General features: G+C 41.1%; 1 protein-coding gene and 1 long non-coding RNA gene across 8 annotated transcripts in view; one reads left to right on the top strand and one right to left on the bottom strand.

The window, feature by feature from the left end:
• TAFA1 (TAFA chemokine like family member 1) overlaps positions 1-15,841 on the top strand; it is a 774,180-nt gene that overhangs the window by 100,564 nt on the left and 657,775 nt on the right. The gene's annotated exons all lie outside the window — the stretch shown is intronic.
• Positions 901-7,150, bottom strand: LOC125965599 (uncharacterized). The gene is made up of 2 exons (XR_007479671.1): positions 6,979-7,150; positions 901-952 (listed from the first exon to the last, which is right to left on the bottom strand). It is a non-coding gene; the product is annotated as an uncharacterized LOC125965599 (long non-coding RNA).

Below are 15,841 nucleotides of genomic sequence, written 5' to 3'. Positions count from 1 at the left end.
ACACACGACCCATTCTGGGCCCGTCACTGTCTTTCTAGAACTTTCTTGACTGAAGGTGGTAGGATTGTTCTTTCTTGACCGCGGGTGTTGAATATATAGTAAGGAAGTGACTCCAGATCTGTGGGGCTGTGTCCACTCCCAAACGAAGGTCCTGAGATAATAAGGTCAACAAGGGAGAACTGTAGCAAGCAAAGGATCAGTGGAGAGATACTGGGTACACCTACTTCCAGCCAGCCTAGGACCTGCCTTTGGTGCTTTGTTCATGGAGGCCAGTGAATTACCACATTGTCTAAACTAGTTTCAGATGGATTTCTGCCACTTCAACCAGAATTCTGACTGGCACAAGTGCCTGGTGGGCATAGACTCTTGTACAGATCGTTGCACTGGAAATGGAAACCTCTCAATTATTCCTTCTCATTGATCATGTTTGACACCACTGTTCATTAGTGGGGAGGCAATTTTGCTTCCAGGATACATTTGGAAGGTCTGGAGACGTTTTTGGATTGTTATAACTGGGGAGGGGACATGAGTGGAGAGAAACCAAGGATGCTGCTAAGTATCCTGGAATGCACATGACAACCCACTATGACAAAGAATTATCTGGCCCCCAATATTCGCGGTGCCAAGCTTGAGAAACCTTGAATACCACAGAAAAAAAAATGGGAGGGAGATAAGAGAGTTAGATTCTAATCATATTTCTGTCCTTAACCACTGTGTGACCTTTGCACAATTTATTTCACCATTTTGGTCAGAAGTACTTGCCTGCATTCCATGAAGAGGCTGAAATAAATGACTTTTAGGATTCCCCCCTCACCCCAGCACTTACAGTATTTTGTTATCTTTCACAAAAATGGGGTTTGTTTTTTCTTGCCTGCCCCCTTTTTCTATCAATAGAGTCTCTTATGAATTTTTCTTTTTTTTTTTTTTTTTTTTTTTTTTGCGGTACGCGGGCCTCTCACTGTTGTGGCCTCTTCCGTTGCGGAGCACAGGCTCCGGACGCGCAGGCTCAGCGGCCATGGCTCACGGGCCCAGCCGCTCCGCGGCATGTGGGATCCTCCCGGACCGGGGCACGAACCCGTGTCCCCTGCATCGGCAGGCGGACTCTCAACCACTGCGCCACCAGGGAAGGCCTCTTATGAATTTTTATTCCTTGTAGTTTTTCACACTGCCCTAGTCCTTTTCTTCAAACTCAGTGCTATACAATCCAAATTTGCAATATACAAAATTATCTCTAAGGGCGCTACATAAAATAATATTCAAGCGCTTTAAACTTGGACTGACATTTAAGGATGGAAACAGATTAAAGGTTAGTTTCTGGTTTGCTCCAAAATGAATTCTCTGAATCTGCATTTCTTTCTTTTTTTTTTTTTTTTTTTTTTTTTGTGGTACGCGGGCCTCTCACTGTTGTGGCCTCTCCCGTTGCGGAGACGCGCAGGCTCAGCGGCCAAGGCTCACGGGCCCAGCCGCTCCGCGCCATGTGGGATCTTTCCGGACCGGGGAACGAACCCACGTCCCCTGCATCGGCAGGCGGACTTTCAACCACTGTGCCACCAGGGAAGCCCTGAATCTGCATTTCTAAAGCCTCGTGGAAATGGTTGCTTCAGTTATTATTGCATGGCAAGGTAAAATTTCCACAGCCAGGAGGATTTAATAGAAAACCTTTTCTTATTTCTGCAAGCTACAAAATATTTTCCCCTTCCCTGATGATGAACTTCCCATGAAATCTCTTTCATTTGTGACTTACATAGTCTTGGTGACAGCCTTTACCTTCCAGATCAACTAATGGTAAGAACATGGTGACAGATTCTACTGCTGGGGAACGTTAGTGAGGTAGGTGGTGAAAGGCTATATTTAATCACATCAGTGGAAAACCTTGTGCAGCCAGAGTGCAGTCGGGACTCAATTACATTTGAAAAAGCAACATAATGATCATAAGATTAAAATATAACATAGATATCAAAGTGAGAATGATATAGGAGGGGTCATGAAATGTAGAGATGGAATTAAGTCAAGAAGCATTTATCTCCTGAATACCTTTGAGGTGCTTTGTTCTCTGCCAGTCATGGGGGAGGATTGAAAAACCAGAACATGGCTCTTACTCTTGAGCTTCTAATTTACTTGAGCAGATAAGCCATATATGGAGCAATTAGAATAGAAATGAAGCTGTGAGTGTTGTGGAGGAGTTTATGAATTCAGTGAAGGAGTTGTACGTTGTGGAAAGGAACAGGCAGGATGGAGGGGGACGCTGGCTTAGATTTGAGGGAAGAGAATTTTATCAAAATTTCTAACGAATATTTCCTACTATGGAAATGCCTTATTCCTTCATTTCACTTATTTATTCAGTAGTTTTTTCAATAAATATAGAGTGCCTTCTATGTCCTATGTAATGTTCTTGTGCTGGTAAGCAAATATATTAATGGTAGAGACTAATAGATAAAATGAGATAAATAAGTAATATGCAGATGGTATTAAGTTCTTTGAAAAAAACAAAGCAGGGAAAGGAATAGGGAGCGGTGGTAAGACGACATTCAAGCGAACACCTAGAGGTGGTTTGGGAGTTAAACGTGTGGATATCTTAGGGAAGAGCATCTAAGGTAGCGGGAACAGCCAGTGAAAAGCCCCTGAGGCAGGGGTTTGACTGGCATATTTGAATAAAAGCAAAGAGACCAGTAAGGCTGCACTGAAGGATGGACAGAGGGGAGACTAGGAAATGCAAGGTCAGAGAGGTACAGTGGCAGTCAGATCACGCAGGACATGGAAAGCGCTGACTTTTTCCATGATGGTGTTTGTGCTTGGAAGCCACTGAAAGGTTTTGAGGAGAAGAATGTCATGCTCTGACATGTTTTAAAGGATCACTGTGGCTGCTGAAAATAGGCTGTAGAAGAACAGGGAGATGGTAGAAGCCACTTATGATGCTATTAGAATAATTCAGGTGAGAGATGATGGTAGCAGTGGAACTGATGAAAGAGTGGCCAGGTTCTGGATGTATTTTGAAGGCAGAAGCAACAGAATTTACTGATAGATTGGGCATGAGGTGTAAAAGAATGAAAACAATCAAGGAAAACTCCCAAGATTTTAGGTGTGTTTAGATACAATTTTGGAAAGCCGAAGTATGAGGACAATGCAATACTTCTCCAAACACATAGTACAAATATGCATACTTCTCCAAATACTCAGATGCTGGAGTTCATGTACTGTTTTCTTTCTTGGTCTGCAGTTTGGAGCTAAGCATAAACCACTTCAGCATATTTAGTCACAGATACTAACATCGGTTATGACCCACCCACCCAGAGTTGGTTGGAGTCTGGGTTGTTTCGGTTTGCTTTGTGTTGTTTTTACAAGTGCTCAGCCTTTTATGACAGCTTTGAAGTTGAGGCAGTCTCTGCCCCCCACCATCTTTCTTGTCCTAATTAAGCTTTTTGTTTTTAAATAATCGTAGAAGTACATGTAGTTTAAAGAAATAATGCAGAACGATCCTGTGTACTCTTTACTCAGTTTCTCCAAATGGTGACATCTTACAGAACTGCACAGCATCACAACTAAGATATTAACCTTGATACAGTCAAGCTTCAGAACAATTCCGTCACCAGGAAGATCCCTACTTTTAGGTGTCCTTTTATAACTATACCTATTTTCCTTCTTCCACTCCTTGTTCTTAGTGGCAACCACAGCTCCTCTACTCTCTGTTGTTTATTGTCACACTTAGAACACTACAGTTGCTTTAAGAAAAAACTGGTGGCATTGGAATGTGTTCAGAGAAGAACTGTTTAGAACGGGGAAGGACCATAAAAGCATGATAGATGAGGAAAAATAACTGAGGCTGTTATAAAGAAAATCAAACTCAGAGCAAAAAATTGAGCTCTTTTTATGATTTTGAAGGGCTACTATGTGCATGAGGGTTTAAAGTTATTCTGTAGAAACAATGGATGTAGCTTCTTTAACAGAGATTCCATTTTCAGTTTCAGGAAGAACTTATCAGATTGAGGAACACTGTTCCTGATTACCTCAGCAGGAGGAAAATTTTCACTTGGTTCAAGTAAACAGTGGTTAAGCAGTCACTAGCTAATAATTCAAAAATTTTCTAGGGGTTTGGACTGTATAATTTCCTTCCAACACTGACACTGTGTAAAGTTTTTTCCTTTTCCTTAGTGCCTTCATTTACTTTAATTTTTTTTAAATAAATAAATTTATTTATTTATTTTTGGGTGTGTTGGGTGTTCGTTTCTGTGTGAGGGCTTTCTCTAGCTGCGGCAAGCGGGGGCCACTCTTCATCGCGGTGCGCAGGCCTCTCACTGTCGTGGCCTCTCTTGTTGCAGAGCACAGGCTCCAGACACGCAGGCTCAGTAGTTGTGGCTCACAGGCCTAGCTGCTCTGCAGCATGTGGGATCTTCCCAGACCAGGGCTTGAACCCATGTCCCCTGTATTGGCAGGCAGATTCTCAACGACTGCACCACCAGGGAAGCCCTACTTTAATTTTTTATTGATGTATAGTTGATTGACAATGTTGTATTAATTTCAGGTGTATAGCATAGTGATTCAGTATTTTTAGATTACATGCCATTAAAAGTTATTACAAGATAATGACTATAATTCCCCGTGCTATACATATTTAGTTTAATTTTTAATTGAAAAAAATTTTGTGATATTATAGACTAAGATACAGTTGTAAGAAATAGTACAGAAAGATTCCATGTACATCATGTCCAGTTTTTCACCAATGGTAACACTTTCCAAAGTTATGGTATAATATGGTAACTAGTATAATGACAGTGATACCGTTCAGCAATCTTATTCACATTTTCCCATTTTCATGTTTTTACTCATTTGCATGTTCTATACAGTCTTATCATATGTATATGTTCTTGAATCCACCACCTCAGTCAGATACTGAACAGTTCCAACAGCCCAAAAGGATCTCTTATGTTGCCCTTTTATAACCACACCCACCTCCCACTTGCTATCCTACTTCTCCAGTCCCTTCCCCGGCCCCTCCAGACCATGTCCCCCACCCTACCTCCACCCCGGGAACCTACTAATCTGTCTTCCATTTAAAAGTTTTGTCATTTCAAATACCTTACAGAAATGGAATCAACAGTATGTATACCCTTTGGAGAGTAGTTCCTTTCACTCAGTATAATTCCCTAAGATTCTTCTAAACTGTTGCTTGTATCAATAGTTTATCTCTTTTATTGCTGAGTCATAATCCATTGCATGGATGTGCCACAGTCTATTTAACCATTCACATATTGAAGAACATTTGGGCTGATTCCAATTCTTAACTCTTATAAATAAAGCTGCTATAGATATTTGTGTACAAATTTTGGGGGTGAAAAATTCATTTTTCTGGAAAATTTCTATAGGAGTGCAATTTCTGGGTCGTATGGTAGTTCCATGTTTAGTTTTCAAAGAAGCTGCCTAACTGTTTTCCGGAGCAGCTGTACTATTCTACATTCCCAATCGCTTATTTTCATATTGTGGTTTGTCTTCTGTTTATGGAATTATAATTGGGCCAAATGAACCACAACTTGAGAAGGATTTTAGAAACTTTGCTGGGACAAAAAAGTAAAGTATATTCTCCACTAATTTGGAGAAGAGAAATTCCTGTTTAACTAAACGCCTCTATGTAATAAGTTCACAAAAGAGTCTACAGAATAGCATAGACTTTTTTTGGATTTTCAAAGAAGCCTTTGTTAAAAATCTACATGACCCAGCCCTACTTACAGACAAAGCCATAGGGATTAAGGGGAAAATATAAAGAATCAAAAATCTTTACTGTGAGCTGAACAACACACTTTATGCCTGGATTCTTGTGTACTTACAGCTGCTTATAGAATATTCCATCTAGAGTTGTGAGAAGCTCTCCTTGAGGTTGTTAGCTTTCCCAGACCTGCTTTGATGTCCTAGAACTACTAATGTGGACAAGATGAGTTGGGCTGCAAAAGGACGTGAGGATGTTGAGAAAGAAAGTGTCACACCTTCATCACATCCCATCAGAGGGACTCTGGAATTGAAGATAAATTTTAATCATTGTTTTCATCCTGGGAACAATAAGCACATTATAAATTATAGTATTTATAGTTATGGCTGCCATTTTTGAGTGTCTACTATGTTGCAGGAGCTGTGCTAGATAAATTATATACACTATATGCTGTCTTCAAAATAAGCTTGCAAAGAAGGCATTATTTTATCTCTAATTTATAAATGAGGATCTTACTTTGTTAGAAGTTAACTACATGCCTTTATTAGCCTAGTGCATGAAAGTGATCCGAAAGATATTAATATCCATGCTGCCATTATTCTAAGGGACCCTCAATTCCTATTTTCACCTATTCTTAATGACTTCTCCCTTCATCGTGAATTAATTACAGACTGGGGGGGGGGGACGGGGAAGAGTTGAGGGGTTAGATGGTACAGGTAGAGTGGCTTAAGGTATACAAATATAATAATCATAGTTATAATAATAATATTTTTATTATGCTATCATTTGTTGAGTTTCTGCAATATGTCAAGTTCTCTGCTAAGAGTTTGACATGTAAGATCTTGATACCAAAGAGCAACCTAGTAGGATATATGTTACTCTTGTGGCTGTTAAAGCAGCCATATAAATAGATGAGGAAACAGGGTTGAGGAGGAGAAATAATTTCCCATAAGCTCACACAGCTGTAGAGGGACCATGCTAGAATTTAAACAATGACCTACCTGACTCCAAACCCCTTGCTCTGTCTGTTTGCTGTATCAATGTGAAGACACACACACACACACACACACACACACACACACCCTCCAAATTTGTGTGTGTGCCAAATATTAGAGACATTGGAGGCTCTTGGTTTTTAGCTGCTTTACTTTTTTGAAACATGGCTCAGATTATTATTCAAGGCTTACAAGCATAATATACTAAAAATTAATGTATCTGTAAATATAAAGGATTAGATTACTAAGTTTTTTGTTTTTTGGGTTTTTTTGCGGTACGCGGACCTCTCACTGTTGTGGCCTCTCCCGTTGCGGAGCACAGGCTCCGGACGCGCAGGCCCAGCGGCCATGGCTCATGGGCCCAGCCGCTCCGCGGCATGTGGGATCTTCCCGGACCCAGGCACGAACCCGTGTCCCCTGCATCGGCAGGCGGACTCTCAACCACTGCGCCACCAGGGAAACCGTAAGTTTTATTTATTTAAGTGTATTTAGCAGTATAGAAACTTAACTTTTCTTTATGGTGCTAAGGTGAACATTTCACTTTAACATCTTCCTGCCACAATAGACATAAAGTGATTTTGAGTGTTTTTATGACTCTAGCTTGAAGCCAAAGCTTGGGTAATTGTCTTCAACAATTACTAGAATATCCAGGAAAAGGATCGGTATAGTGTTATGGCCATTGACATGGTTCGTTCATGCTGATCAAGCTCTCCAGTCTCAACTATTCACCTTCATACTTACTACTCAAGTTTCTTTGTGGCTGGTGACCAAAAACTTGTTTACTTGTGATGGGTCATAGATAATTTCCTACTAGGCAGGAGTTCCATGCTCTCTTCTTTTTTCTATAATAGACACTTCATAAATATTTGTTGAGTCTTGAATGCATGATTACATCTTTGTCTTCTACACTATTGACCTTCTTTTATCAATTGTTCTTTACCGATTTCACCGTCTACGATATCTCCCAAGAATATCTGATTAGAAAGGTGACTCCCTGTGTTGTGACTGAGCATACTGTTTACTTCAGTGTAACACCATTTAGTGAGTGTAGCCTTCTGGCCAGGGGCTCTGCTGGGTGCTCAGGGCAAGGAAATGGCCAACATCACCTGGCAGTCAAGGGGTTTCCCATCTGGTAGAGGACACAGTGAAGAGTGATAAGGATATCTGTGTAAGGAATGGAGAAAACCTCTTGAACAGATGATTAATTGTCAGAGGAGATGAGCAAAGGAGGCTTTCCACAGGGGATGGTATCTCAACTGGGTTTTGAGGATAACTAAGTTTTCTTTTTAGATAAACAAGCAAGAGCTTTTATCTTAGAAAGTATTTCTGTTCCTTGATTTTATTCTGGAAATTATTGAAAATGTTATATTGATTTTGAGGCTGTGGGCTCAGAATCAGAATCTAGGATTTGATGTATTAGGAGTTTCACTTCCATGGTATGCTAAGGTGAGGATTGATCGATACAAATACCTCCTTTGGTAAACAATGGCTGTCCCAACATTTTTCTAGTTCCTTACTGAATGAAAGTAGAATGAAAATCTTTGTGGAATATACAAACAAAGCTATCTTAAAAATTATTTGAAATCATGAGATTAAATACAAACCTTCTCAATTCAAAGCACTATTTTTTAAAATTTATTTTTTTGTTTGTTTGTTTTGCGGTACGCGGGCCTCTCACTGTTGTGGCCTCTCCCGTTGCGGAGCACAGGCTCCCGACGCGCAGGCTCAGCGGCCATGGCTCACTGGCCCAGCCGCTCCGCGGCATGTGGGTTCTTCCCGGACCGGGGCACGAACCCGTGTCCCCTGCATCGGCAGGCGGACTCAAAACCACTGCGCCACCAGGGAAGCCCTATTTTTTTTTTTAAATCATAGGTGGAATGTGTATCCAGATGCACAAATTTAAGGAGTTGAAGAACTCAGTTCGTCAAAAAGTTTAAAAATGATCTTCTCCCCCATCAGCTCTAAAGATTGTTATATCCTTGATAGATATAATTCATGTGCTCACACTGGTAGTGGAATGCTGGGTTGAGAAGGATTCTGAGGCAGTATCAACATTCAGTGGGGAAAAGCACTGTGATCAATTATCAGGATATGTGTATATGTATGTGGAGTGAATCATGTGTTACACTTCTGCCGTCTCTCAATTAGGAAAATAATGGACATCTAGAATGGCTTGGGAAGCAAGATCACTTCATATTTAAATAATTATGAGGCCCGCAGACACCCATGAGGAATAAGCATTGTGTTTTTAGCAAATTAATGAGGGATGATTTTCTAGTATCCTTCCTTGTTAGAGTATTAACATTTTCACAAGTGCAGCCATGAAATTGGTTGACATTTACTCTTATTTTACACAAACAATGGTGTTGGCTAGAGAGTGATTACACTTGGTGTTTAATAAACACTTATTTTTACCTGGGTCTCTGTTATCCATCCTTTATAATAGGAACACTATTTAATTTTGTGAGATATCCATGGAAATAACCACTATAGCTTGCCCTTATAACTTGACAATGCCCTGTAGGGACTTCTATACAACAGAGAAGGCTCTCAATAAATCCATGTCAAACAAAAGAAATCACAAAATTCTTGAGTTGAATTTTTCTAGCATCCATGAAATGTGGGATGGCAAATGGTACTCCACTGTTTTATTGCCACTTCTTGGGGAAGGGCTGTGTAATTCATTTGATGCTTCCCTTCCTGTGACTTATGCTGTCATCCCAGATTCATGGTAATATAAGTTTACAGCACTCCAAATCGACATGTATTCTCGCTCCACTGTGTTTGCAATTTCTTTCTACTTCAGCTGCTTTCCCAGGGGAAGGGGTTAACCCGACAGGCACCACATAGGGTAATGTTATAGGTAGCATTGTCTCAGGTAAACAGTGTCAGCAGTGCAGTCATTCTAATGTGCATTGTACAATGAATTTGTGTATAGCATCTAGCTGGTGGCTAAAGGAAAGTATGGCGTGCCTACAAAGGCCAAATCTTTGTGAAATGAACAGGATTTGTTTTCATCTAAGTACCCTCCTTCTACTCTATTCTAATCAGAAGAAGATATTTTATTGATTACACATACATTTAAGCGAGTGCTCGCTCTATTGCCAGATACCATGTAACCCCTTTGTATGCATGACATAGTTGATCCTTCCCAAACCATATCAGGGAGCAACTATTATGGTCTCCAGTTGGAAAAACTGAGTCTTGAGCATAAATAATTAGTCTAAGATTGCATAGCACATAAGTTTCAAGGCCTAGTTTAAATCAAAGACTGACAGATACCAATGTTTGTACCCTAATCATCGTACAGCATGGCCTCCCGAATGGAAACCATGGTTGACATCTTTCCACTTACCTGGCTGATTTAATAGTCATTCCTAGAAGCTAGCAGCCTAGGGAGTTGTATCAACTGTATACAGCAAATGTTGGGAATGTAGTTTATAACTTGAACAAAATGTCCACATGTCAGGGAGAGTGCCAGAGAAATAAGACACTGGTTTATTTCCCTCCATTTTCCAATCTTTTATTCTGGTCTTTTTTTTTTTTTTTCCAATCTGAACGCCTTTTATTTCTTTTTCTTGCATGATTACACTGGCTAGAACCTAAGTAGCAAGAGTGAACATCAGTGCCTTATTCTCAATATTCTTTCAACAAGCATAATGTTAGCTGTAGGTTTTTGCAGATGCCTTTTTTTTTTTTTTGAAGAAATAGAGACATTTTTAATTATTGTCAGTGATTACAAAATCTATCTCTTAATAATTGATAGAACAAGTAGACAGAAAAATCAGTAAGTATACAGAAGACCTGAACAATACTATCAACCAACTGAATGGAATGAATTTTTTTTTTTTATGAAAGAAAAAGAATATTCATTTATTTTTAATGACTTATTAGAACAAATACCTATAGATATCATTATATATATGATATATAAATTAATTATACAATATATCATGTATTAATTATTAAAACATACTCTGGTAAATATTATATATTCAATATGAAACAGGAGGAAAGGGGGCAGGGCACAACCTTTAAAAGAATTACATAGCCCGAGGACACAACATAAACTGATTAGAACAAAATAGGTCCAAGATGGCGGACGAGTCTACTTCCACTAGACCTTGAGCCTCAGTATACACTCATTGTAACACATCAGCAAGCTAAGCGACACACCCACAGGTGCCACGACAGTTCCAAGGATGACCATAAAGGTCAAAAAGTGGGTGGTGGCTCAATTCCTAGAAATCCCCACCCCTTCCCCAAAATAGCTGGAATACTCCTCCCACTCATCAGCGTATGAAATTACTCACCCCTATAAAACTAACAACCCCATACCCTGGTGCTGCCCTCGCCTTCTTTTTTTTTTTTTATTTTTTTTTATTTTTTTTTATAGGTATACCTGGATTTAATTCTCACTTCTACCGCTTGGTAGCTGGATAGCCTTAGGCAAGTTTCATACCTCCCTGAAATTCACTTAATTCAGTCTGTAAAATGGCATAATAACTTATTATAGCATCCTTTTAGGAATTTTAAATCAGTTCTTGAAATAAAAGTACACAATATATAGACAAGTATGGATTCCTCAATAGATGTTTGACCTTTCATTTCTCCAGTATCCCACCCGCATCAAATAAAGAAAAATACTTTTTAAAATTTACGAATATTTCATTGTTGTAAAGTTAAAGCCATAAAAATAATCAAATGGCCTACTATCATACCGTTAGAAGAAAAAAAAAAAAGGTGTTCATGAGAGTTCCATATTAGAATACAAGTTTTCCTTAGGCACCTGTTTATGTATGCTATTCTGCTCTTTACAATAAATAATTAAATTTAAAAGACTTAATTCCTCACTTTTAAGACCTTATTAGTTTACAAATTACATATTGACCTATGCTAAATTTTATACCGACCCATGTTAATGAATTCAGTACAGAAAACAAAAAACACTGCACTCAAGCAAACTACATATATATATATATATATATATATATATATATAACTTATATGAGAATTGCTACTCCAGCTTTGTTTTGGTTTCCATTTGCATGAAATACCTTTTTCCATCCCCTTACTTTCAGTCTGTATGTGTCTCTAGGTCTGAAGTGGGTCTCTTGTAGACAGCAAATATATGGGTCTTGTTTTTGTATCCATTCAGCCAATCTGTGTCTTTTGGTGGGAGCATTTAGTCCATTTACATTTAAGGTAATTATCGATATGTGTGTTCCCATTCCCATTTTCTTAATTGTTTGGGGTTTGTTATTGTAGGTCTTTTCCTTCTTTTGTGTTTCTTGCCTAGAGAAGTTCCTTTAGCAGTTGTTGTAGAGCTGGTTTGGTGGTGCTGAACTCTCTCAGCTTTTGCTTGTCTGTAAAGGTTTTAATTTCTCCATCAAATCTGAATGAGATCCTTGCTGGGTAGAGTAATCTTGGTTGCAGGTTTTTCTCCTTCAACACTTTCAATATGTCCTGCCACTCCCTTCTGGCTTGCAGAGTTTCTGCTGAAAGATCAGCTGTTAACCTTATGGGGATTCCCTTGTGTGTTATTTGTTGTTTTTCCCTTGCTGCTTTTAATATGTTTTCTTTGTATTTAATTTTTGACAGTTTGATTAATATGTGTCTTGGCGTATTTCTCCTTGGATTTATCCTGTATGGGACTCTCTGTGCTTCCTGGACTTGATTAACTATTTCCTTTCCCATATTAGGGAAGTTTTCAACTATAATCTCTTCAAATATTTTCTCAGTCCCTTTCTTTTTCTCTTCTTCTTCTGGAACCCCTATAATTCGAATGTTGGTGCGTTTAATGTTGTCCCAGAGGTCTCTGAGACTGTCCTCAGTTCTTTTCATTCTTTTTTCTTTATTCTGCTCTGCAGTAGTTATTTCCACTATTTTATCTTCCAGGTCACTTATCCGTTCTTCTGCCTCAGTTATTCTGCTATTGATCCCATCTAGAGTACTTTTAATTTCATTTATTGTGTTGTTCATCGTTGCTTGTTTCATCTTTAGTTCTTCTAGGTCCTTGTTAACTGATTCTTGCATTTTGTCCATTCTATTGTCCATTCTATCTCCAAGATTTCGGATCAACCTAACTATCATTATTCTGAATTCTTTTTCCGGTAGACTGCCTATTTCCTCTTCATTTGTTAGGTCTGGTGGGTTTTTATCTTGCTCCTTCATCTGCTGTGTGTTTTTCTGTCTTTTCATTTTGCTTATCTTACTGTGTTTGTGGTCTCCTTTTTTGCAGGCTGAAGGTTCGTAGTTCCTGTTGTTTTTTGTGTCTGTCCCCAGTGGCTAAGGTTGGTTCAGTGGGTTGTGTCGGCTTCCTGGTGGAGGGTACTAGTGCCTGTGTTCTGGTGGATGAGGCTGGATCTTGTCTTTCTGGTGGGCAGGTCCACGTCTGGTGGTGTGTTTTGGGGTGTCTGTAGACTTATTATGATTTTGGGCAGCCTCTCTGCTAATGGGTGGGGTTGTGTTCCTGTCTTGCTAGTTGTTTGGCATAGGATGTCCAGCACTGTAGCTTGCTGGTCGTTGAGTGAAGCTGGGTGCTGGCGTTGAGATGGAGATCTCTCGGAGATTTTTGCTGTTTGATATTATGTGCAGCTGGGAGGCCTCTTGTGGACCAGTGTCCTGAAGTTGGCTCTCCCACCTCAGAGGCACAGCACTGACTCCTGGCTGCAGCACCAAGAGCCTTTCATCCACAGGGCTCCTTAATTTGGGATGATTCGTTGACTATTCAGGTATTCCACAGATGCAGGGTATATCAAGTTGATTGTGGAGCTTTAATCCGCTGCTTCTGAGGCTGCTGGGAGAGAGTTCCCCTTCTCTTCTTTGTTCTCACAGCTCCCAGGTGCTCAGCTTTGGATTTGGCCCCGCCTGTGCGTGTAGGTCGCCGGAGGGCGTCTGTTCTTTGCTCAGACAGGACGGGGTTAAAGGAGCCGCTGATTCGGAGGCTCTGGCTCACTCAGGCCGGGGGGTAGGGAGGGTCACGGAGTGTGGGGCGGGCCTGCAGCGGCAGAGGCCGGCGTGACGTTGCAGCCTGAGGCGCGCCGTGCGATCTCCCGGGCGAGTTGTCTCTGGATCCCGGGACCCTGGCAGTGGCGGGCTGCACAGGCTCCCCGGAAGGGCGTGTGGCTAGTGACCTGTGTTCGCACACAGGCCTCCTGGTGGCGGCAGCAGCGGCCTTAGCATCTCATGTCTGTCTCTGGGCTCCGCACTTTTAGCCGCGGCTCGCGCCCGTCCCTGGAGCTCTCTCAAGCAGCGTTCTTAATCCCCTCTCCTCGTGCACCAGGAAACAAAGAGGGACGTAAAAGTCTCTTGCCTCTTCGGCAGGTCCAGACTTTTCCCCGGACTCCCTCCCGGCCAGCCGCGGTGCACCAACGCCCCGCAGGCTGTGTTCACGCCGCCAACCTCAGTCCTCTCCCGGCGCTCCGACAAAAGCCGGAGCCTCAGCTCCCAGTCCCGCCCGCCCCGGCGGGCGAGCAGAAAAGCCTCTCGGCTGGTGAGTTCCGGTCGGCCCGATCCTCTGCGCTGGAATCTGTCCGCTTTGCCCTCCGCACCCCTGTTGCTGTGCTCTCCTCCGCGGCTCCCAAGCTCCCCCACTCCGCCTCCCGAAGTCTCCACCCGCGAAGGGGCTTCCTAGTGTGTGGACACTTTTCCTCCTTCACAGCTCTCTCCCGCTGGTGCAGGACCCGTCCCTATCCTTTTGTCTCTGTTTAGTTTTTTCTTTTGCCCTAACCAGGTACGTGGGGGGTTCCTTGCCTTTTGGGAGGTCTGAGGTCTTCTGCCAGCGTTCAGTAGGTGCTCCGTAGGAGTTGTTCCACGCGTAGATGTATTTCTGGTGTATCTGTCTATTCTGGTCTTAAAACTGCTTGGTTGTAACTAATAAATGTTATTGGGTGAATAAATGTTCATCCAATATACCATTTTTGACATAAATAATGTAGTATCCAAACAATGCAGGAACTGCCTTAAATAAAACATGTGAATGCTGGGTCTTTCTTGTAATAATTTGAAAAATATCAATAATGCTGTCAGTTTAACAACAGAACATGCTATCTGCCCTTTTCATCTTCCTGGTTATATTAGAAAAGGAAAATGCACCCCTGCACCACATTAAAAGGTGTTCTTCCCACCACCATTGTCTGAAGAGTTGTTTTAGGAGCCCAACATTTAATTTTAGAAATGAGCAAACAAATATCTGTGTCATGTTTCTGAAACCTTGAGGAAAGTGATCTGGTTTTCTGGATGAGAACAATGACTTTAGGGTCACATTACTTGAATTTGAATCTCAGCTGAGAAACTTTGGGCAACACACCTACCTTCTCTGAACCTCTTGTTTCCCTATGTGTAAAGTAGAGATAATTACATCTACCTCAGAGAATTGCTGTGAGGATTAAATGAGGTAATGCATTGGTATCAATACATTGACCAACTTAAATTTCAGGGAGATACAAACAGGAAAGAACATTGTTTATTTTTTCTCCAAACACAATCTTCAGTTCTTTGTTCCTTACGTTTATCTAGTTGGAAACATGGCTATACGTAATATTGAGTGATAAGAATAATTTCCTCCTGGTAATTGTCTTAGTTCGGGTTTTCCCCACAAAATGACCAAGAGAGAAGAATTTGGGTGCAATTAGCCTATCTGGGAGGTAGTTGAAGGTAGTACAAGTGAAGAAATGGGGAGACAGGAAAGAAATAATTATCAATAAAGCTATGGGGACTTCCCTGGTGGCACAGTGATTAAGAACCCGCCTGCCAACGCAGGGGACACGGGTTCGATCCCTGGTCTGGGAAGATCCTACATGCTGTGGAGCAACTAAGCCCCCGCGCCACAACTACTGAGCCCACATACCACAATTACTGAAGCCCACACGCCTAGAGCCTATGCTCCACAGCAAGAGAAGCCACCGCAGTGAGAAGCCTGCACACCACAAGGAAGAGTAGCCTCCGCTCGCCGCAACTAGAGAAAGCCCGTGCACAGCAACGAAGACCCAACACAGCCAAAATATAAATAAATTAAAAATAAAATAATAAAATAAAATAAAAGCTAGGTATGAGCAGGACACTACTATGAGTATAACTAGGGCTCAATGTCTCTGAAATACCACGTGGAATAGACCTTGAAATATTGTCTTTAGAGGAGGGCGAT

This window comes from Orcinus orca, chromosome 10 (genome assembly GCF_937001465.1).
Source record: "Orcinus orca chromosome 10, mOrcOrc1.1, whole genome shotgun sequence".
NCBI lineage: Eukaryota > Metazoa > Chordata > Mammalia > Artiodactyla > Delphinidae > Orcinus > Orcinus orca.
The sequence above is the reverse complement of the archived record's forward strand: the minus strand, read 5'-3'. Positions and strand labels throughout refer to the sequence as shown.